This window comes from Aythya ferina (genome assembly GCF_964211825.1).
Source record: "Aythya ferina genome assembly, chromosome: Z".
Taxonomy (NCBI): Eukaryota; Metazoa; Chordata; class Aves; order Anseriformes; family Anatidae; genus Aythya; species Aythya ferina.
In genome coordinates, this window is record NC_140299.1 from 64372884 (window position 1) to 64400245 (window position 27362).

The following is a 27362-nucleotide window of genomic DNA, read 5'->3' on the forward strand; positions in this document are numbered from 1 at the left end:
GAAAATAAATGAAATGCTTACATGCATATTCATAATGAAGGAATGACTTTTAAAGAAAACAAAAGACCTCTGCCAGTTTCACAAATGCAGACAAAAAAATAAAATAAAATGTTGATTTCCACAAGATAAACAAAACAGTTCATATATTCAACCAATGTCTCATCTGAAAGATTAATCCTTATTTATTTACTGTTCACACTGCCACACATCTATATAGATGTCAGAGTCCAGTACTTCACATACAAATGAAAGTCACAAGCTTTGCCTCATAAAGGCCTGACCCAGAGCGAACACGTGCACGGAAGAAACTTATTTTAAACTTATTTAAACTTATTAGGAAACTTAAACAGATTTATAAATAAACAGTTAAATAAAGTCACTTGTGCAAGTAAAGCTATCCACTTTCACATGCTGCATTAGAAGAAACAAAACTAGAGAAGAAATAACAATGGTGATGGAAGAAAAAAAAACTCAGCTTATACACAGGTATAACTTATTTCTGTGTATGTATTCTTCTATATTGCAGTATTAGTAGGAAGACACAATAGCATGCAGAGAAGAACAGGCACACACACACGTTTTTAAAAAAACAGGTTGGAAAAGACATCTAGAGGTCACCTACTCCAGACTCAGAGCAGTTTGGCCTAAGGTTTTATAGCAAATATTTGTGTAATGAAATCCAGTTCATGTAAAAACTACGTACAGTGTACAAAGCCTTAGAGAAACACATTTAACAACAACGACATTTGGTAAATGGTTCTTTTTAGGTTACTTTTGCAAATCTGAATTCAGAGTCTATATTTCTTCCACAGTTGAAGCCATCACAAAGAAGTTAAAAAATAACAAGGAAAAATACAGCTTTTGAACTTTTCTGTCCTAGATTGTGATGGATATAACAACTTCTACAGAAGAAACAGAAGGATCTGAAATGTTGACAAGTGTTAAGCCTTTCAGTTCACCTCTATATGAAAATGCTGCATTAAAAAATGCCACTCCATTTGCATTCTGTAAAATCAGCACTACACTGCTGCAAAATTTATCTTGTTCTGCATTCAGGTTATGCACAGAAGGAGGAGTGGAGGTGGATGCATATTCAGAGACTGTGTGAATTGCATAACAATGTGTATGATGTGCTCCAATAAAACCATCTTACTAACTAGACGCAATGGAGAACTACAAGAAGTTGTGTAAAGATGCTTAAGGGCACCCAGTGCTTCCATGCAACCTTGTGCTTGCACTTCCTGTTCCCAGCTTTTTCCAAAAGAAGAGTTGCCTGCTGAGGCTGCTGAACAGAGCAGTGATTGTTAGGGATATGCTGTTGTATGAACATAAAAGCTCTCAACAGCTCTTACAAAACTATTTGATGCTATTCCCAATCACTCCAGATTAATCTCATTCTGTTTCTTCAATTTTTTTTTTCACAACATACATCAAGTCAACCCAAACCCTGATAAACTGCCCCAACCAAATGTAATTCACAAAAGAGATGTGAGGAAATAGCATGTTTTAGTGTCTTTTCCCAAAAAGTTTGTTAACGGTCAGTAACTCTACTTTTCAATAAGCTCTTCAATAAACTTCAAGAAGCAGAATTTGTAGAGAAACAAAGGCAATTTTGCACCGTACTGTATTTGGATGCCATCTCTGCTGACTGGGAATTTTATCATTTCCAGAATTTTATGAAGAAAAATATGACTGTATTGAAAAAAAAAAAATAAGGGATTTCCAATTAATATAATGCCACAGACATTTTAAGGAATCACAAAATAATGTAATATTTACTTATTTAAATAATGACCAGCAAGTGAGCGAATTATCTTCTGGTTTGACTTTAATGCCAAAAATGGACAGCACACAATCCAGCTATTTAATATACATGGTAGAAACTGTGCTTTCAGAAAGTACTACGCCTTCACAAAAGACCTTGGGGAAAAAAAAAAAAAAAAAAACTAGACATGCTGAATTAGGTGCATCTCTTTATCTGTATTTTCTGTAACTGGTGGTGGCCCAAAGTGGATATTCAGAGAAAAATATAAGTGTATTCCTAACTTTGTATTTAAGTTGCTCAAAACTATTCCTAAATCCAAAATAAGTGTTTTTGTAATTGGCTTAATATACCCGGAATAACCCATAATACAACAGATTTTGGACTTCTGATTGAAAACTGTTTTGCAAACTTGATCTTTGGATAAGAGCTGAGCAGAAAAGTTTCCGGTAAGTAAAATCTCTAAACCACAATCTATATTTGTGATGTAAAATGCCCAAATGTTGCTTGCATTCAAGTGAATATATGACAGTGGCTTATAAACATGACTACATCTCATTTGCTCTGCAATCAAAAAGTTAAAGATATATATTTTCAAAGAAACAAAACTTTACAATTATTTTATTAGTAATGTGTATTTCCAATACATCTGAATTCTACCAAGATCATAGTAATGATTTTCACATATGGACCCCAGTAACTTAATTAGACTGACTTGAACAAAAATCAAAACGTGTAATTCCTTATTAAAAACTAAACAAAAACAACAAGAAGGGAAAAAAAAAATAACACAGAACTAAAACACCTAACACAAACAACCTCTGGCAGTTTTGGGAAGTGACTCCAAAATACATTTTTCAAACTCATTGATTTCAGCTGAACTAAGCGCATAAATGCCATATATTCTTAAAAAAACGTAAAGGGTGTTTATCCGTTACTGTCATACTTTAATGAACTATTCCATGCTCCAGGAAAACAACAACAACAAAAAATCACACTCACACAAGGGAAAGCTCGATGTTTATATCAGCAGAAATGTCTTTTTTCATCGAAAGGGTGTAATTATTATTATGTAACACAAATCACAAAAATCCCAATTTTTCTACCTTATCAGTTTTATAAAATCATGTTCCCTGAGGATGTCATTGATTAGTTGCACATGTTCTTTCAGTGACATCCAAAATACTTAATTGTCAGTTATCTTTTCTCCTTCAGCAAGTAAAATATAGTCACAAAATTGCAAAGGGACTTGTTCTGCCTTAACCTTAGCTAGATGCCATCATGCAGTGGAAAACAGTGCTAAAATATCACAGGATAATGCTCTCCAACAAGGGAGACGTATAAACAGCATAATGATTTCCCACGAGTTTTCTTTTTAGAAAATTGTCACTAAAGCCAGGGTAAATGGTGACATATCTTCACAGAGGACACTGAAATCGAACACTGGCATTCTAGTTAGGTCCAAACCTACTCATCAGCCAATTATAACAGTAACTGAACAGCCTGCTGAAAACCTGAACAAGACCACTTTGCTAACCTTAGGAGATCATACGCCAGGAATGAACTGTTTTCACAGATTTTATTATTATTGTTATTATTATTGGTTTTGTTTTTAATGAAAAAGACTTAAAAATAATTTCTTACAATCATGTCTCATACTTTCTCAAGGTTGCTGGAACAGCCATTAGAGAGGGAGAAATAAGAATGGGGAGCTGAGTTACAAGGTTTTTAAGAGTCCTTACAGACTTTTCCATTCAATCGGGTTTAGTTTGAAATGCTGTGCTGTTAGGGTGAAAAAGTTCATGACAGTTTTTCCTCTCTTCACAGGGAAAGATGCTTCACAATACCTAATTCAGTGGTGCAGCTAAAAAGGGGGAGAAGAAAATCAATACTTTCCAGCTACAGTAAGTAGGCTGGAGTGTCAGTCTCCACTGGGACCAAAACCCACATCTTTTAGAACACTTTAGAGTCTATATTCTTCTATTAACCTCCTTTTCCTGAACTGCTTTATACAGTCCCATGAAATGATAAAAAGGTTACCAAAAAAACATATTAACTAAAAACCAAGTAGACAGAGGAACCAGACTTCTAAGAGAAATGTTCATTTTCTTTTTTCTTTTTTCTTTCTTTCTTTCTTTTTTTTTTTTTTTTTTAAATAGCAGATACAATAGTGCTTTGTATTACCCATTGTGAAGACCTACGAAAAAATTTACTTCTTTCTTCAGTGAGAATATTGTATAATATCAACAAGAATTATCTGTAAGTATATCACTTAAGTTATCATAGTAAGTAATTACTGCTTTTCAATACCACCAGAAATGGTGATACCACTGATGGGCAGTTTTGTTAGAGCAGGAGGTATCAACCATGCTTAAAATTCTGTATAAAGACATAAACACAAAACCACAAACACAACACTGAAGTGATGCTTATAACAGTAACAAAGCACCATCTAGCCAACACTCCTAGACTGCCTATCAAATGGAAATCAACAGCAGAAGTGTGCAATCTACACAGGAGAGCGTGAAAGCAAACAAGATGTTGACCGTAGGTATTATATGCCAACAAAGACCCACAAAATAATATCTGAAAGTTAATGTAAAAGGTTTTACAGCAAAAGTTTGTTATTTTATAAAGAATGAACAAAAGAACAAACAAAAGAATGAAGGAAAGAATAAATGAAAAAAGCACTGGGAGAAATTGCACCTCTGAACCTCAAGATTGGAGAAGAGTTAAAAAAAAAAATAAATTCCTGCACCAACTTTTCAGATCTATTTACTATACTTCTGAGGAATTTAAAACTCACCAGGTATCTCCTGTGAGTGACGAAATCATCTATGAAAGCATCTATGCTTTCATGCTTCAGAGAGGAAAAAGGAACTACATAGAAGCAATAGGTTAAACAACTGCTGGATCATCATTGAAGATCTATATGCAGAAAGCTTCATAAGAGTCTATAGGCTATTAACATTTTCACTTATGTCTTACCTAATTTTAACACACTTTACTCATTTTGATTAAAAATACTACCAAATAAGTTTTAAGTTAATGAGTACTTCAGTTAAACGGGTAGTTAATTGCACATTTACAGTTCCAATTAATGCTTAACTACTAAGTGGAGAACAGACTGATGAGGTTAAGTGTATAAATACAATCTGTTTGATGTGAAAAAAACAATATTGAAATTATTTTTTTTTTGAAGACTGCAAACATAATGTAGTAAGCACATACAGTGAATTTCTCTTCACGGCAAAATAGAAGGCTAGCCCTTGAATGATTAGAAACAAAGTGCAACAGACTACAGTTCCTTTGAAAAATAAAAATGAAAGGAAGCAGTCAATATTATTTCCTGAGACACTGCTCAAAGGATCGGAGGTTAAGACAAAGCTGGATGAGAAATGAAGAAATCAACAGAGCAAAAGGAAAAGAAGCTGAAAGGCAGGTTGATATTCAAAAAAGGTAGTAGGAACAAGAAAGGCTTTTAAAAACAAGTAAAAGCAAAAGGTAGTACAAAAGAGAAAGCAGATCCATAATGACAAAGAAAGACACCAAAATAAATGTTGATTTTAAAATGGCTGAACCAAAGTGTTTTTTAAAAGTCAATGGACCACTAAGACAATGAACAATTAACAAGTAATTAACACCATGTCAATAATGCTGCTGAAAACAAACAGATGCAGGAATACTTTAGACAATAATATATATATCAATCAGCATATCCAGAAAACACACATTCCAGGATGCTAGAGAATTTAGGTATTTTTGCTTGAAAAGTCATCTTAAGAGACTTCTTAAGACCACAGGGATAGAAGGCTCAGGAAAAGCAATGCTGCATTAATGATGCATAATACAAATGCTACAACACCAGAGTTGTTAAAAGCAGAAGATGTTTACACTTACGAGAGTGTATAATGAAAGCTTAAAGAAACTAAATACAAACAAGTTGCAATGAATAAAAAAAAAATTCAAGCCGCAACACCTGGAAAGTTTGGAAATTACATTTTTTTTTTGGTTTTGTTTTCCTTGCATAACCATATGCTGTTCTACTACGTTGATCTTTGTGCCCTCATGAGAAGGAAGTCTGAGAGAAAACCTTGCACCAAAACCTACAGCAGTATCTGGACACGTAAAGACTGTCATAAATACATCCTCTAGGAGTGAATAAGGCTGGTACTGAAAATGTCAGTTCCAGATATTCCAAATTTGCAATGCTTTTGTCAATTATAACACCATTCCTCTACATTTTGAGTTTAGGACCTTTTTGTTTCTTCTTCATATGTGATAACCCTTCCAGAATTAATCACTGCCAAATTTAAACAATGAAACCTCAGCATTAAATAGCAAACATCTGTGGTTTTTTGGGGGGGGGGGGGGAGAGGGTAGGGATCCTCATCAAAGTATGTCTCTAATTGATGTCATAAAATGCACAGAAGAGTATTTGCTTGTTGTAATAAAAAGTCATCAGAACACACAGTATTCCACCAAAACACCTATGGGAACTACCGGATGAAATTTCTGAATTAACAAGGTGTTTATGCATAGTTTATGGCTGCTTCGCACGTGAGGACTGAAAAATGGCAAACAATCTAAGGCAAGATTAAACAAAATACAAAAGTACCAGGAGAGATCTGAAGACTTATAAAGTCACAAGTAACAGGCAAGCTAGAAACAATTACAATATAATTACAATATGGAATAGAGTTAGTGGGCACGTGGATAAAGACGTCTGAATGCAGAAGGACAATGGTAATGCAGTAAAGGGAGATCCCATTTCAAAACTTACTGCAACTCCTGAAAGGATCAAAAACCGCAGAGACAGAGGTGGCCATATCGATTGAACCTCATTTCATTTCCAAAAGATTATTGGCAAAGAATCCTACCTAAGGCTTTAAGGCAAACCCCAAACCCAAACCTGCAATCCTTGCAAAGGTAAATAATTAGTTAAATGTCATCAAACAGAGGCTAGGAGAATACAGCCCATAGCGAGGTGTATAGGGAAAAAATACCAAAGTGTGATGGGCTTTAGGCTGAACATTTGTGACCAGAGGAATGAGATGCTGGGGACTACAATATGTCCCTCAGAAGGTAAGCTCACTATCCTGCAGCAATTATAAAAGGCAAATTAAAAGATTATTAAAGAGTATTAGAATAAAAAGAAGTGTTATTAATTATTATTATATAATATTGTTAGCAAAAAAAAAGGAGGTACTTCTTCGTGGGACAAGTAGTTAAACCTTGTGCCACAGGATGTTACAGATGCTGAAATTTTATGTATTTAAGGAGAGACTAAATAGATTGATGGAAGAGGAATTCAGTGAACTGAAAATGCATGGAAATTGAGAGTGTAATAAGGGGGAGGTGTCAAAGCGTGTTCTATGTATTCTCCCTCATGTTTCTGCTTTTGACCACTATCAGAAGCAGCCTGCTCTCCCAGAGGAACCTGTGGTCGAGTCTGCTCCAAATACTACTTCTTGCTACACCAGCTGAGTTACAGTCAAGTGTACTTGTCAGCAGTAGTGGATGGCCCTGTCAGAGAAGGAAGATGGAGCATGGCTGGGGGACAGCTCGCTCTTCTACCTTCTTTCACTCAACCACCACCACTCAGGTGGTAGCAAGAGGCTGCTTCCACCTGCCAGCCCCCACCAGCAAATCCCCATGGTGAAAAGTAGTTTCTTGGCTTTTCGCATCCACAAGCCCTCTACCTCCTTCCTCTCCCAGCTTTAGAGAGGGTGCAGATTTGCTGAGGAGATACGAGAGCTCTGCTCTGCATTGCAGATCCTACGTGAAGGGCTGCCGTGGACAAAAGACCAAGTTGGAGGCTGATGCAGTGGGTGGACACTGTCCCCACTTGCAGGAAGAGAAGACGATGAGGTGATTTGGGAACAATAATCTAACACTTCTTTCTCCTCTCAACTGTGAGTAGTTAGTTTTGTTTCAGAAATGTGCACATTACTTAAAGATGTGAAAAGCCATATAACACTAGGGCAAAGCAAAGATAAAACAGAAAGGAGTTAATGGAACACAACAAATGGTTTAAGAAATCTCAAAAGATCACCTTGAACCAAATGCTGCTTGCTTTCTTTTCCTGTATTAAATACAAACATTTCTGAATGTGAAGTGAAAGTTAAATGAACACTATTTCAATTAACTCGAAGTTTTACATAGGCTGTACAATATATTGAAAACAATTCATACTTTATTAAAAATACTTTGAAAGAAAATATAATTTTAGCTGCAGAGTAGCTGCAGTATCTGTAAGTATTTTCATGGTTAATTTTTAGACATAACAAATTACATCAAAATGTGTTTTTTTTTTTTTTTTTTTTTTTTTTTTTTTTCTCTTGTTAACATGTTCCATTTCTAAGGGGAGTTAAAAATTGTCACCAATTTCTGCACAGAATAGGTTTTCTTTTTTCCTATTTTCTATATACTACATTTACTATGTAGTAAATACTCATTAATAAGGAGGAAACCTATGAGCAAGTCAGAAAAAAAGGCCACAATTAAAAAATTAAGCCATACTTCATTCTTCAGAGACAAATGCAACAGAATGATAAGACAGCAATCACAGAAACAGAGAGGCAGCCCTGCAGCATGAGTTTTTCTTAATCTCCCCATGAACACCCTCTGGATGAGCCCTATCTGAATGTGTTACAGACTATTCTATTAAGATGCAGATGTTGGATTGGATCTTAGAGTTTTTTGGTCAGATAATGTGGTTTTGATCAAATAACACAGCTTTGAATGAACTGAAAAAGCCTAAAAACCACTGAAACCCCTAAAACGCCTCAAAAGACTTTAAATAGTATTCTTCTTTGCTTTTTGCCTCATAAGAAACACTAATTCATAATATTGGCTTTGCTGGGAAATGAGGTGGTTGATTAAAACTGATGAAGTTAGCTATGAAAACAAGTCTTGCACTCCACAAAACCGACAATTTCATGTAAATGTCATCAAAAATCTAGAAATCACCAGAGGAAAACTCCCCCACTTAAACTGCACAAGGTGGTGTAACAAAAACGCTATTCAACTCTAAGGTAACTTCTTATTTTGTCTCCCTGATATTTTCTTGTCACAGGTTTTGGGTCAGAGAAAACTCCTGAGAAATGATTCGACATTCCCTTTGAAACTAATTAGACTAAGCAGCAGGTACCCACTCCGAAGTCCAAACAAGAGAATGTAGAAAGCACAGGGAATTCACTGCACTTGGGGTTAATGAACTCATTGTGTCATTTTTGCAGAGGTAAAGAAGGGGTAACATAAATGACCAAGTTATGCATTTATATATATATATATATATATATAGTTTTGAGAGTTGGTAGTCTTTTCAGCAGAAAATGTGGTGTTAAATAAAGACCCTAAGCTATTTTGTTAGAGTTCGCAATGTTGGAAGAGTAACTGTAGGAAGAATGTTAAACTAAGCTTTAAAATATCAGATGCATGCATTAAATTTTAATCAGCTTAAAAAGAAAATACCATGTTGCATTTGCAAGACATTTACTCATCTTCAGCAGTAAACACAAGGTAAAAATCTTTTGCTGAATAATTAACACAACAATTTACTTTGATTCCCTAATACTGGAGCTAATGAAGTGGTTGCTTATACAAGAGCAAAGAAGCACAAAGCAAATGTTGACCACTTATAAACTGAGAAATGAAAGAAAGAGAAAAACAGAAAGAAAAAAAAAACTAAAACAGAAGTCAGCACTGACAGCATGAATAGGTATCACAGGAATATAATAACGATATATTTGTTTTAATTTGTGACAGCAACTCGGTTTCACTTAGAACCACTGTACACAGGAAATTCCATTTAAAAACACACAGCTTTTCCAGATCACATTAAGTAAACTTCTGTTTGTAATAATTCTTATGTTTAAAACATTTCCCTAGCGCCATAGGAGAGCAAGATACAATCAACTTACAATTGAGGTAAATGCAGTGCTGACAATGATAGTCATTGATTCAAAAACATATGTTTTCTGGAAACAAAACAAAACAAAAACCCTCATGAAAGTTTGTTGTCTTTGAAAAAAAATTCTCAAAGAGTTTTCTAATCTGGGCTCAAACCAACAGGTTAAAGTGGAAGATTCAGACAACATCTTACCTCTTTATACTACAGAAGTATTCTGAAACAATGGTCAAGATTTAGTCACACCTAACCATATGGACACTAGAAAAACAGCAAAACAGCATTTCATAAATGACACAAGCAAGTTGGAATCTATGTCAGAGAACAACAGAAGTTTGAACAGATAAGGAGGACATTTTTTTAACAGCCACTAATAAGTTTATTGAAATTAAATTATTGGTAAATAACTAGCACTAATTATGCTGTGAGATTTTTTTTATTTTTTTTTTTAATTTTTTGTCAGGGGTCAAAACTGATTAATTATTTTCATTAAAAATGAAAGACAATGTAAATGACATGAATAACAGCAGGGCTGTCAGAACTGAGTAAATTATTTTATTTTTCCAAACAACACCAGAGCAGGTTGATGCTTAGGACTTCAAAAATAAACAGTAGGCACTTCCAGCAGTAAGAGTCACTGCAGAACAGGCATGCAAGGAAGAGCTTACTGTATGGCAGTCATGTTCTCATAATATTTAACTGGTCCATCAAGAGGCTAAGTTTGTTAATCCTCCTACTAACACACTTGTGGATCTTGACAGCTGGGTTCCTTCTATGTTGAAAGACTGGGGACTGCATCCCTGTTCTCAGCAGCACCCACCATAGTACTCTTCCTGAAACAAGCCTCTCAATTACACACAATGTTTTGTTCCAGAACAACCATTCCTGCGCTCTATTTACTCTGTTTTATGAGTATATATCTGTATTTCATTAAAATCTGTCAAACATAGATCTTGCTTGTTAATACATTAGTGCCAAAATGCTGGATTAAAAACCCTTTCAAATAAACTTTCAGAAAAACCTCATTTTGTCCCCATTCCCTATTTCTCTACCACCACCACCACTGTTACAGGAGAGATCTGACAGCAGGTTATCAAATTCCTTTCTCATTTGTGCAATCAACTGTTCTCAGAATCAAGCCCAGCGTATTGCAGAGTGATTTTGTGTTGTGAGGGAGCTAAGTCTTTACGCAAGTAGGGTAAAACATATAAATAAAAATACACCAGCAAAGAAGTTAGGTGTAGATTTTATGATGCTAAATTCTGCATGCTTTTCACAATTTTAGGTACTTGCTCATGGATTCGATCTGCTGTGGGGTACAGCCCTTAGCAGAAATTAGTATTATTAGAAGTGCTAGAACTAGGAAGTAACTCCCCTTTTTTCTGCAACCATGCAAACCTTGCTTTTTGTTTTTGTAGAGCTGCTAACAAAGTTGCAAGGTTTTCTGTTTTTTCTTATTCACTTAGCACCCCTTTAAGAAAAAACTTGGAAAAAAAAAAAAAAAAGAAGAAAAAAAAGCCAAGGGGAAAACAAACAAACAAACAAACAAACAAAAAAACCAAAACTGTCCTCCCTTTTTCATTCCCACCACCCTGGCAAAAAAAAAACCCTCACCTCTCTTTCAGTGAAATGAGCATGCCTTGTTACATGCTGCTCTGTAACTATAGGAGCAAATCAATAGCAGCTGAATGCCATCTGCTTCGGGTAGCAGAACAGCACCAAAAGTGTGAGCAATGCATCTTCCCTTATTGAAAGGTTATTTTATGCAAGTAAACAATTCATCGTCTTCTTGCACGCTTGATGCTCATTTACCACTTCTGATCAATAAAATATGCAAAACAACAAAAAAATTGAATCCTAAGAGTAGTTCTGATGCCACTGTGATAGTTAATCAATATCAGGTCTCTGTTCAGTAAGGCAGGCAGTAGGGTAACTCCTTTATTGTATGAACCCAGGAAAATGTGTGGAAATATGTCTTGTTGCCGCTAATATACAGTAAGAGGGAGAAACACAACTTCTACCTGGCAAATTAAAAAAAAAAAAAAAAAAAGAAGAATGAAACGGGAAGCACTATTTTAATTTTAATTTTTCGCCCTACTATGTAAAGGTTACTTATGTCAGCCTGCCTGATGATTTGTTGCAAAGAACCTGTTGTTATGCTGTTAATAGAGCTATACTATGATTAACATAGATATTTGGTTAAATCACAGACATTGCAAGATGTGCTTTGGACAGCAACCCACTCTGCTTCCTTCTAAAGCTGCTCTGCCTTATTAAGTCTTGGTTTTCAATGTATTTATGTTTCAGGTGAACTCAGTTTTTCTGTTAAAAACAAACTGCTATGGGAATTTCTTTTGCACAGTGTTTCTTTTAGTCAGACCACAAACTGCCTTATTACATTAAGCCTCCTGACAATTGATTCAAGTAGAATACTTCTCTCCCAACAAAGAAAACGACATCATTTTTACAGATATTGCAGAACAAACTCTCCAATTTAGACTGTTTCCTAAAATAACATAAAGTACTTGAAATAACAGTTGTTACTCACAAAGGCTCTTCTCTAGTGAGCTATATACCCTAACATTAAAAAAATTAAGCACTCTTTCATTTGAACAGTAATTTTGCAGAATATGTCACAAAGATAAAGCCACAAATTCAATTCCTCACTGCATGTTCAGATCAGCACTTATTATTACAAACAGAAAAGAGTAACGAAGAAAACGTGTATAGGAACACAATTATTCATGTGCACAGTCTTTACTTACTTTTGCTTATTTCAACAGCTTGGGTACACTTCTATGAAAGAACATCTTCCATTTAAAAGAACAACTGAGTACAAATCTTAAAAACAATCACAACAACAAAAAAGCAAAAAATATTTTCTACATATTTGCAATGCAGGCGCTTCCCAGTGCACTGGTCATTATTAAAAATGAATCCAAGCAAGTCTGCATAAAAATGAATTTATGACCAAAAATAAAGTATCAGTACCAAACAGTAACTTGCAGTCAAGCAGCAGCACTTGTACACTGGACAGAAAAAAATCACTTGCTCATTGTTCACTTCTCATAGCTCTTAAAAAACAAGACAACTGCATAAACATATCTGTAAATCAACTTATATAGAATTTTTAAGACAATTACTGGTAATTAATAAAGCATACATTCACACATATGAAAAAAGTCCTTCTGACCAACCAATGAAACTTTTAAAATAAGATGCATTTGACGTTTGGGTTTATTTATACCTGTGAACAAGAGGATAATTTATAAGCAGCGCTACACTTTTTTTTTTTTCTTTTATAATCTCGTAAGAGCCCAAACATTTAGTTTTAACAGACAGCTAACTCTCCTACATACGAGCTGTCCCTTCTACAAGCTTGGAACAAGCTCGTTCTGCATGTCTTCTTCAAAAACGCATATGAGTTCGTATGCACTCCAATATATGGTTTGATCACATTTATAGAAACCCAAACAATTTTGATCAAATTAATAACACAGAACATAGCAGTGAAACTGCAGTAGCTTTGAGTCAATGACCCAACTAGCAGCAAGGGTATAATTTAAAGTCAGAAATTTCCAGTGCATGCACCGTTAGCCACAGTGAACCTGTTACTGCTCTAAAGGGAATTGTTTGCCTCTTATTAGATTTTCTACAGCACAGCCATAAGTGATAAATGTACTGCTGTACTCACTGTCAAGTTAATCAATGCTGCCAAAGTTTTGTTGACCTAACAGTAATCCATAAAGTGAGCGGCATTTTCTCTATCCCTATGACATCTTGGTCCTCAGTGGGGATACAAATCTTACAACAGCATCTTAAAAAAATGAAAAAAAAAAAAAAAAAAACAACAAAGCAAAGCAAGGGGGGGGGAGGGAGGAGGTATTTCAAAAATTCTGTCTTTAAATTAGCAGAGTGAGAATTCCTTGTCTCTCTGAGAAATCGCTTAAAAATGAAGGCCTCACAATGTGTTGAGTTTGATGGTTAAAATACAAGCAAATGGATAACTTCACAGAGGAAAATGCCTTTTGTACTGAAAGGAAAGTAAAAAACAGCATCAGGATTCTTCCAAGGAAATAGTTGTGAACGCGATTTACTTGTGACTATAGATTAGTGCACTGGTTCAAACACAGCACGGCGCAGCAATTCTGAAGACAGTAATGTGAAAACAATAATAAAAAATTGCCACCAATAAAACTTGTCTACTGCTGCATCTGGCTGTAATTCACAATCCATGAGAGGCATCACCACTGAAAAGAAGAAAAAGTCAGGAAACAATCCCTGGTAGAATGAGCTGCTCTATAAACAAACTGCTGCCATGCTCTCACAAGCAATTATAGACATATGAAATATGAATTGCCATTGATTTTTCTTCTAGAGGTCACTCTGTTCCGTGTTTTACGCACTCTAGGCATTTATTTGGGTGGCAAACTGACAAGTTTTTACAGAATTAACGGAGCAATGTAATCCTTGCTCAATCACAGGTACTTCATTATGGTTCTGTGCCTTGACACTTGTCCCTCCCAAAACTCACCAGCAAGGGATTCCTTGATAAAGGTGAAGAACTATGCAATTACTTGTGAAAAGAGACGATCCTAACTTGGTCAGTGAATGCTTATTTACCTCTCCTGTGCTGATGGAAGATGAGCAGCATCAGCAGAAGGCTGCATTTATCAGTGTAGCAACTCTGCAGATAATGTTCTGATTTTGCTAAACCTCTCCACATTCTTGAAAGAGGAACAAGTTCTCCCAAAAGGAGAAATAAGATTGCAAGCGAGCCCCCTAACAGAAGTAACATAACTATCTGGATTTCTGTTAAAAATTCCCAGAACATTAACAGTGTGAGGATGACAAGCTGCTCTCTATAATCTCATGGTTTTGCTGTTATCTCTACATTTTACAACTGCTTTAAGTTCCTTAACCAGCAACCAGAGGACTACTTAATTTTGGCCAGTAATTTTGGCCAATGAGTTGGAAACTGGGACTCATGAGCTCATGAATCACATATTCTGTATTTTCAGAAACCTTCTTTACCACTATTACTCATTTTTGGCCCATTTTTTTTTTGTTCTCTGAGTTTCCCATGCAAGAATAACTTGCAAGAAAGGCTGTGTTGCACCCTTCCTAGTGGTTACTCTGCCCCTGTAGGCTCTTGCTTACCCTACAATAAAGACTTGTCATCTGAAGCTAAGGTTTCACTGATATTTTAAACCACCTTTCCTACTGCCTCAATTAAGGGACAAGAGCATGCTAAAATACTATGGCACAGAGAACTTAATTAGACTCTGGACTCCACAATAATCAAATAAAAGTGGAGTATGCCATCAGTGTAAGTATGTTGGGAGAACTGGTGCCCAGAAATCAAAGTGGGATGTGGATACAGTACAAGAGTTCAGAGAGGGTTAATAGTAGCATTTATCTCTACAATTTTCTGCGGGACACAGAAGTGATCTGCACTTGATCATTAGAAGACAACACTATGACCGATACTTAGACTGAATGAACCAGTCATGGAGACTGTCACGGAAGTGAATTTACACAACTTTAATGAAATGTAACGAAATGAAATTAAAAAATGAAATAAAAAACAACAACCCATAAAAACTGGGTAGTGACATGAAGCCAAATGACTCTGATACACGTACAAAAATGGTAACACGATGGTTGAGAAAAATGGCAAATACATGCAGGAAAAATAATTTAGATGTCTCCATCCACACATTAATGAGCTTGTCTTCTCCACCCACCCACTTCCACAGCATCATCTACGTGGTTTGATGCTGGACTCCTCTCTGATTTCTTTGGTGAATATCACCCCTCTGTAAAAACTAGGCAAAAATAATTGCCCAAACTAGAGCAATTGGGATCTATTTATTTATTTATTTATTGTCCACTGTCAATCTGTTTTGAGATGCCAAGCGTGGCTGCTAGACCAGACTGAAATATTGTTTCTACTTTTACATGATTAAGACTGTTCCTGACTACTTGCATTTGAGCACAATTGTTGACAGCCACCTGCATCACTAAGAGCATAAATTCATCATAAAACCCAGTAGCCTTTATTTCTGATACTAAAAAAGACCCCAATACGCTGTGGTAACTTACTCTTCCAGTACACATCCTCATCATTCCAGCGCTTAAAGTTGGATAACTAATTAAAGTTGCATGATTAAACTGGCATGGCTCTGAATGCAAGTTAGTAATAAAGATATCTACCTGTAAAGCCAATAAGCATCACTGCACAGCATATAAGTACAATGACCTTATTAAAAAACAAACAAACAAACAAACAAAAAAAAAAACTGCTTCCTAATCATGAAGTTATATAACTGCTGTTGCTCAAAAGTATTAGCGTGTATTGCTGCATGACCTTGGTTAAGAGTCCAAATACAGAGAGGAGCATTTGATGGGATAACATAGAGACAATTGCTAAAATGCTGATGGCTACAGGACTGCTGATTGTGAATTCTGTGCATAGACTTTGCTTCACTGCAGCTTTACCATGACGTCTTGTTGCTTAATAAGTGTTTTTTAAATGCTAAATTGGTAATCTTCACCCCTGAACCTCGTCTGAGAGCTGGATCCCATGCTGAAAAGCACACTTGGAAATCTGGATGTCCTGGCATCTGGGGAAACTGGGAGAGCTTTCATTCTTCTAAATTCCTCATGCTTTTTTGGGGACATTCTAAGAATTTTGCAGAAACCGATGTTACAGCCAACTGCTCATAAACCCAGTTACTCCGAATAAAAAACACAACTGTGATCACTTAGTGACTTGCCAGAGAAGATATTAAAGAAAAATACTGGAAATACCTGGTTCAAGGCACTGTGTCTGTTGCTGCATGCTAGTTATTACCAATACATGAGCTGATATGACACCACACTATCACAATTATAAATACTGTATTTTCCTAATGATGATGATATTCTAGAAGTAATAACTAAAAAGACCCTAAAAATGGAGGACGAACTCGCCCACTACTACAGCTACATGTAACTGGAGTGACATTTTCTCAGAATGTTTATCAGGAAAGTTACCACTGACCTTTTCATTTTCCTAGAATAGACATGCCCAGTGGGTTGCAACAGCATAAGAAATAAGATTTTTATCCAACCATTTTAAAACTGTAATTCCGCAAAAGCAGGTTCCAGCCACACAGCTGCTTTAAAGGCCACGGATGCACCCCTGAATCTGCTGGTCTGGGAGAGCAGCCTTACGAGCTCTGGCAGTTGGTATGTTTGTGCTTATCAGTTTACATGAGTCACGCCAACACGAAGGGCAGCAATACCACTGACCAAGGCTAAGGTAGTTCTCTAAAACTGTCTTGGAAATTAAGACTGATTAGTGTGGAACAGACTACGTGTATAGCCGAACTCTTTCTTCTTGGTGGAATAAACCTGGGAGCATGTGACTCTAAAGCCTTACATATACAGCTAACACCATCAACTGAACCAACTTTCAATACTTGCTTTGAGTATACTAACACTCAAAGTCAATAAGTTTATTTCTAAGATGACAGGGAGGCTCTCTTCACAAGCAGATGCACTCTTTCTCAAAAATCAAAAGGCTGGCCCTTCAGTTGAACATCCAGGCAGCTCTCCTACAGTTTATCATTAAAGGAAATACCCAGACCATGTACAGAAAGCAGCTTACAGCATGTGGGCCAATACGAACTGGCATGCACAGATATCTGGAAGAAAGAGCCACCGTTCAACACTGTGTAGGTATGCATCAGTATGCATCAGTAGGGAGACCCACCTGCATTAAAGAGGCATCAAACTCTAACGTGCTAGGCTTAAGTCTCTACCAGACACAAGTGCTACTGGTTATTGACATTAACAAACCACACTTAAGACATTCCCTTGTCTACCAGACAGTTACAAACACAACAGTGGTAGCATAAGCAGAGCTTTCATGAGTTTTAAGTATAATCAGAATAAGCCCAGTGATCAGCTCTGAACTGTGGGATCTGTGATTTCCCTCTGCCTTTATTTCTTGCACCACGTTGTAAGAGAAATGTATGTAGCAAATGTGTCAAATACAATTTGACAGCCCATTAACAGAGGTCTTCAAAATAAATGGCAATTAATGCTTCTGCTGTGAGGAGAAGCAAGGCTAATTGCTGTATCACAGATGAAATTTTCTTTTGTGTTCAGTGGTTACTCTCAACTCCATTTTGCTGCAACAGTGTTTCTTAGTGCTTTATTTGAAATTTGCATTCATTGATAACGTTGGTTTACTCTGACTTTTATACTGAGCTTTGAACTAATTGCTCTCAATTAATCTGTTCCACTCTTTGATAGCTTATTTATCAGATTGGGAAAGATAGATTTAATGGTCCTTGCTGGAAACAAGTTCTTTAATTGGAAATACCAGAGTGTTTAGTTCACTTTGTGCTCTAGCAATTAAGGACAATTTGGAAAAGCGTTTTTCCCCCTACTATTGTCTCCTTGATTAGATTTCCAAAGAAGCAGACAAAACAAATGACAATACCACCTAGCAATATTGGTTCAAATAAAAGCCCAGCAGCCAAATTACTTACTATGAGAAATGTGAACCATCCCCATCAATTCCAATGCTGTGTTACATTCATTTTGCTGTATCTTTGCTTCCCATGTAGGTAAACGGCAACATTTCTTTCAAAATGCATAGCTCTATGCCTGCCTCTATACAATTACTCCTTTCCACAAATAAGCCAAATCAACAGAAGAAATTATTTTTCTTGATTAAGCTCCCACATTTCTCTTGGGATGAAACAAAACAAACAATTAATCTTTCCTTATTTGTTCTCAGAAGAACCTGCATCCCTTAAATGTACGATAACCAGGGTACCTGTGGCAGGCAGTCGGCAGCAATTAGGCTTGTGCTGAAAATGAATGGACTAGAGTCAGAATGCCTAATCTGCTGAGAGTTTCTACCAGAGGGCAAGGTTACACCAGGAAAATTCCCTTGCTGTGGAAATACTGTTAAAAATTACCACTTGACTTCAGAATAATTAACAAGGTTTGGGAATTTATATGAACTGAGTAATTGAAAAGAATTAGCAAGAGATATATGCATTAATCTTCACCAGTTACAACGTGCCTAATGAAATTAAGGTTCTACTTCTACTCCACGCTTTGTTTCTCTAAACTTTTTCACCTACAGAAGAAAAAGTATATTAGATAAAGACAACAATAGTTATGAACAATTTTAAAAAAAGAAACTGCATTGCAAACCTCAATTTTATATCAATATTTTTGATTTGTTTTTAATGTAGAATTCATAGTATTTATCACAACCAGAAACTCTATGAAAGTTTCTGTCAGTAATGTAAATTGGGAAAAATCTGTAACAGAATTATAAATTTACCATTATTTAGTAATGCAGATTTATTTGCACATGCACTTAAATTCAAGTCTGTTTCGGTCAAGATATTCTACAGTCAACAGCTTCAATAAAATGAGCTTTTTTACTCTTAACTAAATCCATATTATATTCTGATTACAGAGACAATGAGCTGGTGAAAAGAAAAAATAAAGGCAAGCAATGCTGACGTGCGTGGAGATAGTGTTAGCAGAAGATAACAGGCATTTGTTATTCTACTAGGCTACCCCTTCTCCCCCTTAGCTCACTCTGAAATCCTTCAACATGCCCTTCAGAAGGAGACATGCAAGATACTATAAAAGACACAAAAAGACAACACTTAAAACAGGATTTTTTCTGAGGTAGGAGAGTGCAGTTTACTGCAGGACCAAACTGGAAGGCTCACTGATCACCATCCCAAAACCTAACTGAGGAATTCTAGTTGTGTCCTGCTCTGCTCACTTCTGCCAGACCAGTTCCTATCTCTTGCTTTCATGCCCTTCTTGCAAAAATTTTTCTTTTTTGTGTGTGCCTGTGCTCTTTCCATACACCATCCTTAAAACAGAAGCTCAAGAACTCCTGCTCACTTAATTCAGCATATTTCCAGTAAAACCCTGCACTTAGTTCTATAGCCATGGATGTTTGTTTGTTTTTTCCTTCAGAATGGTCTGCACTGAGTCTTGGAATCATTGAATGATTCAGGTTGGAAAAGACCCATCAGATCAAGTCCAACCATCACCTAACATGACCAAATCCATCTCTAAACCATGTCCCTACATGTCATACCCATGCTCTCAAACACCTTCAGGGATGGCAACTCCACCACTTCCCTGGGCAGCCTGCTCCAGTGCCTAACCTCCCTTTCCATGAAGAAATTCTTCCCAATGACCAATCAAAACCTCCCCTGCCACAACCTGAGGCTGTTTCCTTGTGCCCCATCACTTCTCACCTGAGAAAAGAGACTGACACTCTCCTCGCTGCAGCCTTTTCTCAGGTAGCCATGGAGAGCCATGAGGCCTCTTTTTCTCAAGACTAACCAACTCCAGTTCTCTCGGCTGCTCTTCATATGTCTTGTTTTCCAGTCCCTTTACCAGATACAAACAATGTTAGACAAAAATTTGGAAGTTATTACACACTTTGAGGTGAAGAACTGTCAGATTAACTTTATCAATCAAACTTTGATTCAGCTTCCTTGTATGTAAGGATGTATTAGCTCTTGCTTACATGACCCCATCCTACTTTTTGAACCCAAGAGCCAGTTCTTCATCCAAAGCACAGAATTGATCATATTCAGGTATTCATCATGTATTCACTATTTTGTTTTCTTCCTCTCACCTCCAAATATGGCCTGTCTCTTATGTGAAAAATACAAATCCTGCTATAAAGATAGATTTGTTCACTACTTCATGTACTTCTACTCAATGCTCACATACAGTTTACAAATACCTGAAGAAATTTAATAAATAGTCTTCAGTCACACAACGAGCGTAGGCAAAATAATACTATTGGATTGAATAAAGGCAGTGATTTGTCGAATGTAGGTCTAAACTACCTGTTAGTTTTATGTTATATACTACTGAACAGTTGCAACAGAGCATAGGCTATTGCATTACACACGCAATAATAAAACACTAGAAAATATTTTTTCTATCATCTTCATCCACCCTTCAAATCCATCTCTCTCCAATTTGGAGATCAGGATGTCATGTGGGACTGTGTCAAAGGCCTTACACAAGTCCACACAGCTGACATCAGTTGGTCTTCCCTTGTCAACTGAGGCAGACATTCCATCACAGAAGGCCACCAGACTGGTCAGGCACAATTTATCCTTACTGAAGCCATGCTGGCTGTCTCAGATCACCTCCTTGTCCTGCCTGTGTCTTGACATTGCTTTCAGGAGGACCTATTCCATGATCTTGCCAGGCACAGACGTTGGTCCTCCTGGTCCTCCTTTCTACCCTTTTCAAAAATGGGAGTGGTGTTTCCCTTTTTCACCATGGAGTTCACCTGACTGCCAGGACTTCTCAAATATGATGGAGAGAGGCTTGGCAACTCCGTCAGCCAGTTCCCTCAGGCCCCTGGGATGCGTGGCATCGGGCCCCATAAATTTGTACCTGTTCAGTTCCATCAGGTGATCTCAAACCTGCTCTCCACTTACACTGGGAAGGATTTTGCTCCCCAAGCCCCTGCCTAGAGGTTCAGGGAAATGAGAGATGTGGGAAGCCTGACTGGCAGTGAAGACTAAAGGAAGGAATTAGTTGAGTACCTCAGCCTTCTCCATGTCTTTATTTACCAGTTCTTGGTTACTAGTTCTCAGTACTAGTCCTTGATTGTAGTGTTCCAGTTTTGTGATTCATCCCACCACATCTCCATGACAGCAGTCAGGTCCTAGTTTTCTAATTGCACCGTGGTTTCCAATTTGTCCTGTTTATTTCCTGTGTTGTGTGCATTGGTGCAGAGGCACTTCACCTGGGCTATCAGCAGCATCACCTTTTTAGAGGAGCCCTCCTAATTCCTCTGGGACAACTGACAGGTATTTCCCTGTTGCTTCCTGAAGTGTTGGCACTTCCTGGTTCTTCTCTGTTACTCAGAGGTATATCCCCTTCCCCACTGAACCCAGTTTAGAGCTTGGCTAACAAATCCAGCCAGCTTGCTGTCTGCAGCACTCTGGGGTCAGGTGCACCCCATCCAGTGTCAACATGCTCATTTTGTCTGAGATCACAGAATCCAAAACCCCAGCCACACAGCCTACCATTCACCTCATCCATTCACCTTCTTCTTGGGTCCCAGTTTCCAACTGGAGGACAGTGGAGAACACTACCTGTGCTCCTGACCCCTTCCACATCTTTCTGAGGGGCAAAAAGACCCTTTTAATATTTCAGAATCTCCTTGTTGCATCCTCCTTTGACCCTAAATGAAAGAGTAGGAATGGGAGTTAGTCCTCTGGCTTTACCAGGCTCAGTAAAATCTTTGTAATATTGTGAATGTGGTGCCTCTAGCAGGTAAACCTCTCTAGAGAGATTGTCTGGATGGCAAATGGGAGCCTCAGTGCCTCTCAGTGAGAAACTGCCAATTACTAACAACCTTTGTGCTTTTATAGTGGCACTGGTTCTAGCACAGGTGGTTGGTTGGACAGACTTTGTATGGTTATCCCTTTCTGGGTCTTGACAATTACTCACACACTCTCCCTGTTCCAGCCCCACAGCACCGTATCTGTTGTTTAGGGACACTTTTGAGTGGATGGGGAACACTCCTCCTTCTGCTCTGAGAGGAGACAAGGGTTCAGTCTCCCTTGTCTTGTCAGTCAAGTACATCAGATCAGGGTTGGAAGCCAGTTTACCTGCCCCATGCAAGGACTTAAGGCAGGGCTGTTGCTCAGTCCATGCCAGTTCCCAATACCATCCTTCAATCTCTCACTCTAATTCCTGGATCCTATGCTGGCTGCTGAGCTCCTCTTGCAAATTGCTCAAAAAGTTCGTTCATCTGGGCACGCTTGCACCCACAACACTCACCTCGGCCTTCAGGGCACTTCCAGATTCTGGAGTTCCCTCCCTGAAACTGAAGGTCTGGGCAGGTCTTTCAGTTCTCACGAGGTCTGTTTGGGCCATGATGGAAACCATTTCTCACTCTGTGTATAATATGCAATAACTACAATTTGATGTTCATCTTAATTTGGGTGACAGTGATACTGTAGCATGATAATATACAGCACAGTGAAAAGAGAATGAACATTTAGACATGGTTTCTAAACCTGTCACGACTTCTAATACAAATTTTGCTTTTAACTGAGTAAAATTTACTTTGATCAGCTCTGACATGTAAGAGCAAAATGAGAGATAAATTCATGCAGCAGAGTTCTATACAGAAAAAAAAACCCACACCACCATCAACAACAAACACAGATTACTGAAGGAAAAAATACATACTTTTAAAACATAAATCAGGTAATTTTCCCAAGCATGTTTGAAAAAGCTTGGAACATTTCTGTAGGAAACACATTTGCAAGCAGAAAGTGTTATTAAAAAGCTCTCCTTTAAATTATCTGCAAAATTATTTTGCTTTCCTCTTATTTTACACCTCTTCTTAGCCAATATGCAAGTATGCGTGTCAAGCACACTTCTTTGAAACCCACAGCCATCTAAAAACAGCTAAGTATCCATACCACCAAAAAAAACATGTATGCACAACAGAACCTTAAAAGAGCTGGTCTTAGCAATGATGGATTTAAGTTATTAACCGATCAAAAAAAGATGGATGGTGGTCTGCTTTTCTTAATCTACATCATCATCTAGATCTATTTAAAGATATGTGGTACACTAACAAACTTAGTTAAGGTTTCGATAAAATCAGTAGAATAATCTGCCCTGTTACATTGAGACTGTATCGATCAATAAAATCACTTGTACTAGGAAAGTACTGTTAAGTACTGACAATCCCAGCCATTAATATTATTTAACACTCTGCTCACAATCTTTAATAAGGACAAAGAACATTTTGCCTTTTTATACTTTATACCATTGCTTTTATAGCTTCTTACAGGTAGAGTTCAACCTTGATTACTGCCGACTAAATGGCATTAGAGAAGCAAGACACTGATTAATTTTGGATAATGGAGAGAATTTTCAATGTGATTAATGGATGGGGGTGATTCAACAGCCTCTGCAGCAGGACATCGGTTAAATCTTATTTCATTGTTTCTAACTTCTACTTGCAACTTTCTAAAACTAGGTTCTTTCCTCCTGGTGTATTCATCTGCTTTTAAAACAACACTGCTTTCCAGAAACAGCAATCAGGAAGATAAGTATCTGTTCTCGACTTGATAGGATTTTTTATTTTTATTTTTCTGCAAATAAGCCAATTTGGTGTTAAATTAGTTAGAAATAGATCCCAACAGAGAACGTGTACAAAGGTCAAAGGGAAGGATCGCTGGTACAGAAAGCTTTGTGGTGGCTAATGAATGACACAAGGAAGTCAAAGTGAATTCTATGCAGCTCTTGCTCTCAGATATGGTGCATAGTTAAAGAAAAGTCTAGTGAGAAAAAGCCCACACGTAAGGCATGCACAGAATTAGGTGGAGGAGAACAAAATTCAACCCACATTTTGCACAGAAGCTTTAATTTTAAAAATTCTTTCAGTGAGTTCATTTTTCATGACGTTCATGAGTTCAGCTTTTAAATACAATGCCAATTACCTCACATGTGTAAAGTAAATCATTTAATCCCAAAAGGCATTAGTCTTTTCCTCTTCAATATATCAGTATGATTCAACCATATCTTACCAGCCATATGATTCAGCATTTCTTTCTTTTAAGACTAGTGTTCATGATACAGGCAAGGTTTAATTCATGAAAACACAGCGATGTTTCATCAAATTCAATAACAAGCTAAAAAATAATAACGTGTTAGCAAAGGTCCATTTAGCACTGCTCCAAAAATGTCTGTCTCCAAAAATGGCTGTGATAAACAGATATCAAGAAAGAGTATAAATGACCAGGACTAACATATTAAATACTTCCTTCGATACTTCAGCAGCCTCAAAAGTTATTTCTACAGACTTTCTATGCAAATGCGAACTCTTCCATGAGCTTTTCCAGTCTTCCCTTGAAACAGTTCAGACTTTTGGCATTCACCATACGCTTTGGTAACAACACACAGGTATTCAGGAATAACTTAACTCTTGATACAGAGCACATTTCTGAGAATACAAAGAAAGGACAATTATCATGAATATTAACATTGACAGAATGGATAAATGCCATAAATGAAGTATACAGAGTTAAAATTTAAATAGCTGAATGATCATTGAGTAGTTCTATGATCCTTCTGCCATTACCCTTACAGAATTAATTAGTAGCCAATGATTTATCTTCATTCGGCAAAAGTAACAGAATGTCTCATAGAAGCGCGCACACCATATACAGATATCTCAATATTTCTAAAAAGCTCCAACAGCACAGGTTCAAAGCCATCTGCATCTACAGACATTACCTTTCTTTCTCCTTTAATACTGATAATGCCAAGTCAAGAACTGTTTCAGTTATTAAACACTTACAGAATGCTTCTGATTCTAGTTTTCTTTGTCAGCTTCAAGCAACCCACAAACCAAGATCTCCTCTCTTCATACGACAGCCTAGCTTTTATTCTGCCTGGCACAGCTCAGGCTGACTTTTATGTACTATTGTAAGACATTTTTTTTCCCCACTTTACAAAGATTAAGTAGTGAAAAGTCTTGTGCATCATTAAAAGCTTATGTTCATCACTTTCACACATCTTCTGATCCTCCTCCAACCAAGACAGCTCTGAAGCAGTATTTCAGCTATAGTTACAGAGAAGTGTTATTTAGCTATTAAAAGGCAACATTCTAGCTCAAGTACACTGTGGAGCACTTGCAGACTGGCATCAAGAATCTAGATGGCTCTTCTTAGAGAAGAGACCTCTCCAATCTTCTTGAAGATGGACAAGATTATAAGTGATGGGATTCACACTCCTCCTTGTTAGAACAGCAAAAGGCCAACAGAAATTGAATCAAATTAAGCAGTGAGAAACTAATGAAACTCCCCACTAGGTGATGTAAAACTCTATTTCTTCAACACTGTGAGATCATCTAATTCCTCAGAAGGATAGTGAAAAGGGGAAAAGACTGAGAAAGCTGAACCTTACTTATGTTATGAAACACTGTATTAGATGAGCAACACTCTGCAACAGTTTCCAAGTCATCAAAAAGGTATTTTCAATACTTTAATTTCTTTTAACTGAATCTAAAACTTTTATGAAGCAACAGTACAGAACTAGATCAACATAACTGAGGATATCTCAACAGCTTCAGAATATGAACAATTGAGATTGGTGACTAAAGTCAGAGGTGTTTTTTTTGTTTGTTCGTTTGTTTTTGAAGAAATGACATTTTAGGAAAAATACTCCATAAGGTAGGTTTTTTCTTCTGCAGTCATCAACTGCAGAAATGTTCATCTTCTTTTTTTTGTTTGTTTTTTGTTGTTGTGTATGCTATTGAACAGTTCCCCAAAACAGAGTAAAGAAATGCAATGTAATAATGAGTGGTTTTCTCCTTTATATTTCTGATGAACTTACACATAAAGCAATTAGACATTATTCATCACTATAGCCATGGTTTTCCTAGCTCCACCCTGCTGTAAGCTAACACAGTTAAGGAGGATAGGATTGCGTTTTACTTTTGAAAAGCAAAATCATAACGGATTCGGTTTTACTTATCTTTTTCAGGAAAGATTGGTAGTTAAAATATTTTTTAAGAGCACTGCATTTTGAAGAATACTGAAATATAGGTCAAAGTGCTTCTCAGATCTCCAGATTATTTCCTTAAATGGAAAACAAATCTCTAGTCCAGTTTCATAAACTCCATAATTCATTTTGCAGATTTGGACTCCTGAAACTCTGGAATGTTGAAGTTCATCAAGTCTTCAAGTCTCACAGCCAAGCAGCACTTTAACCAATCTTATCTCCAGGAATCAGGACTGTTCTCTTCTTACGAAGTTCAAGAGTAAGTAAAAGGCAAGTACGCTTTCTTGACCTCAACTGAGAGAGAAATATTAGCTCTGTGTACTATCTCTGGTTGGAAATGTATGTGCATAAAGACCTTACATACATACAGACTAGTTCAGAAGGTTTAGTCTTCAGTTTTATATTAGATTCCTGCCAGTCACAAGAAGAATCTCCTCAGGTCACTTAGACCCCAAGTTACCATCCTCAAGCTCATCACAAATATGAGCCTTCTTCAAAATCTCCATAACCAAATCATTTCAGTGAAGACTGGCAGCTACATCTTCTCATGTTGAGATGTGGGTGCCACTTCACAGTCAATTCTGTTAACAATGTCTGTTATCTTGTTGGGCTGATGATATCAGCAAATGATGAGATTTCTTCTGCCCAAGGGGGTTAAAAAGTATCTATTCCATTGAACTTTAAAAGGAAGGTCTGTCAAAGGGCAAGTCCCTAGGGCAGAGAGACTGGATGGCAATAACATGTAGTGTCAGCTTACTGGGACAAGGATATGACCTAACTCCAAATCAGTAGAGGGCAGGTGGTTAGATCAAATTCTTCCCCATTACCAATTCACTGGAAATAAGCTCCATAAAAACTGCTCCTCCAAGAGTACATCATACAAAATCTAATTGTAACAAATACCGATCAGATTGACAACACAGCTGCAGTTGCTTCAATAACCAATTAGATAAGGTCCCTAAGTGCTGCCCTTAGGAATCTCAACAATGTCTTCAATGTCTCCAAAATAAAAACCCAACTACTGGTGCAGTTGGCCCATCCAAAAGATGACTTACTGAACTCATACACAAACAATACTGTGCAAAA

The 27362-nt window shown here is 37.1% G+C and overlaps 1 protein-coding gene across 1 annotated transcript in view; it reads right to left on the reverse strand.

The window, feature by feature from the left end:
- SNX24 (sorting nexin 24) overlaps positions 1-27362 on the reverse strand; it is a 93758-nt gene that overhangs the window by 9288 nt on the left and 57108 nt on the right. The gene's annotated exons all lie outside the window — the stretch shown is intronic.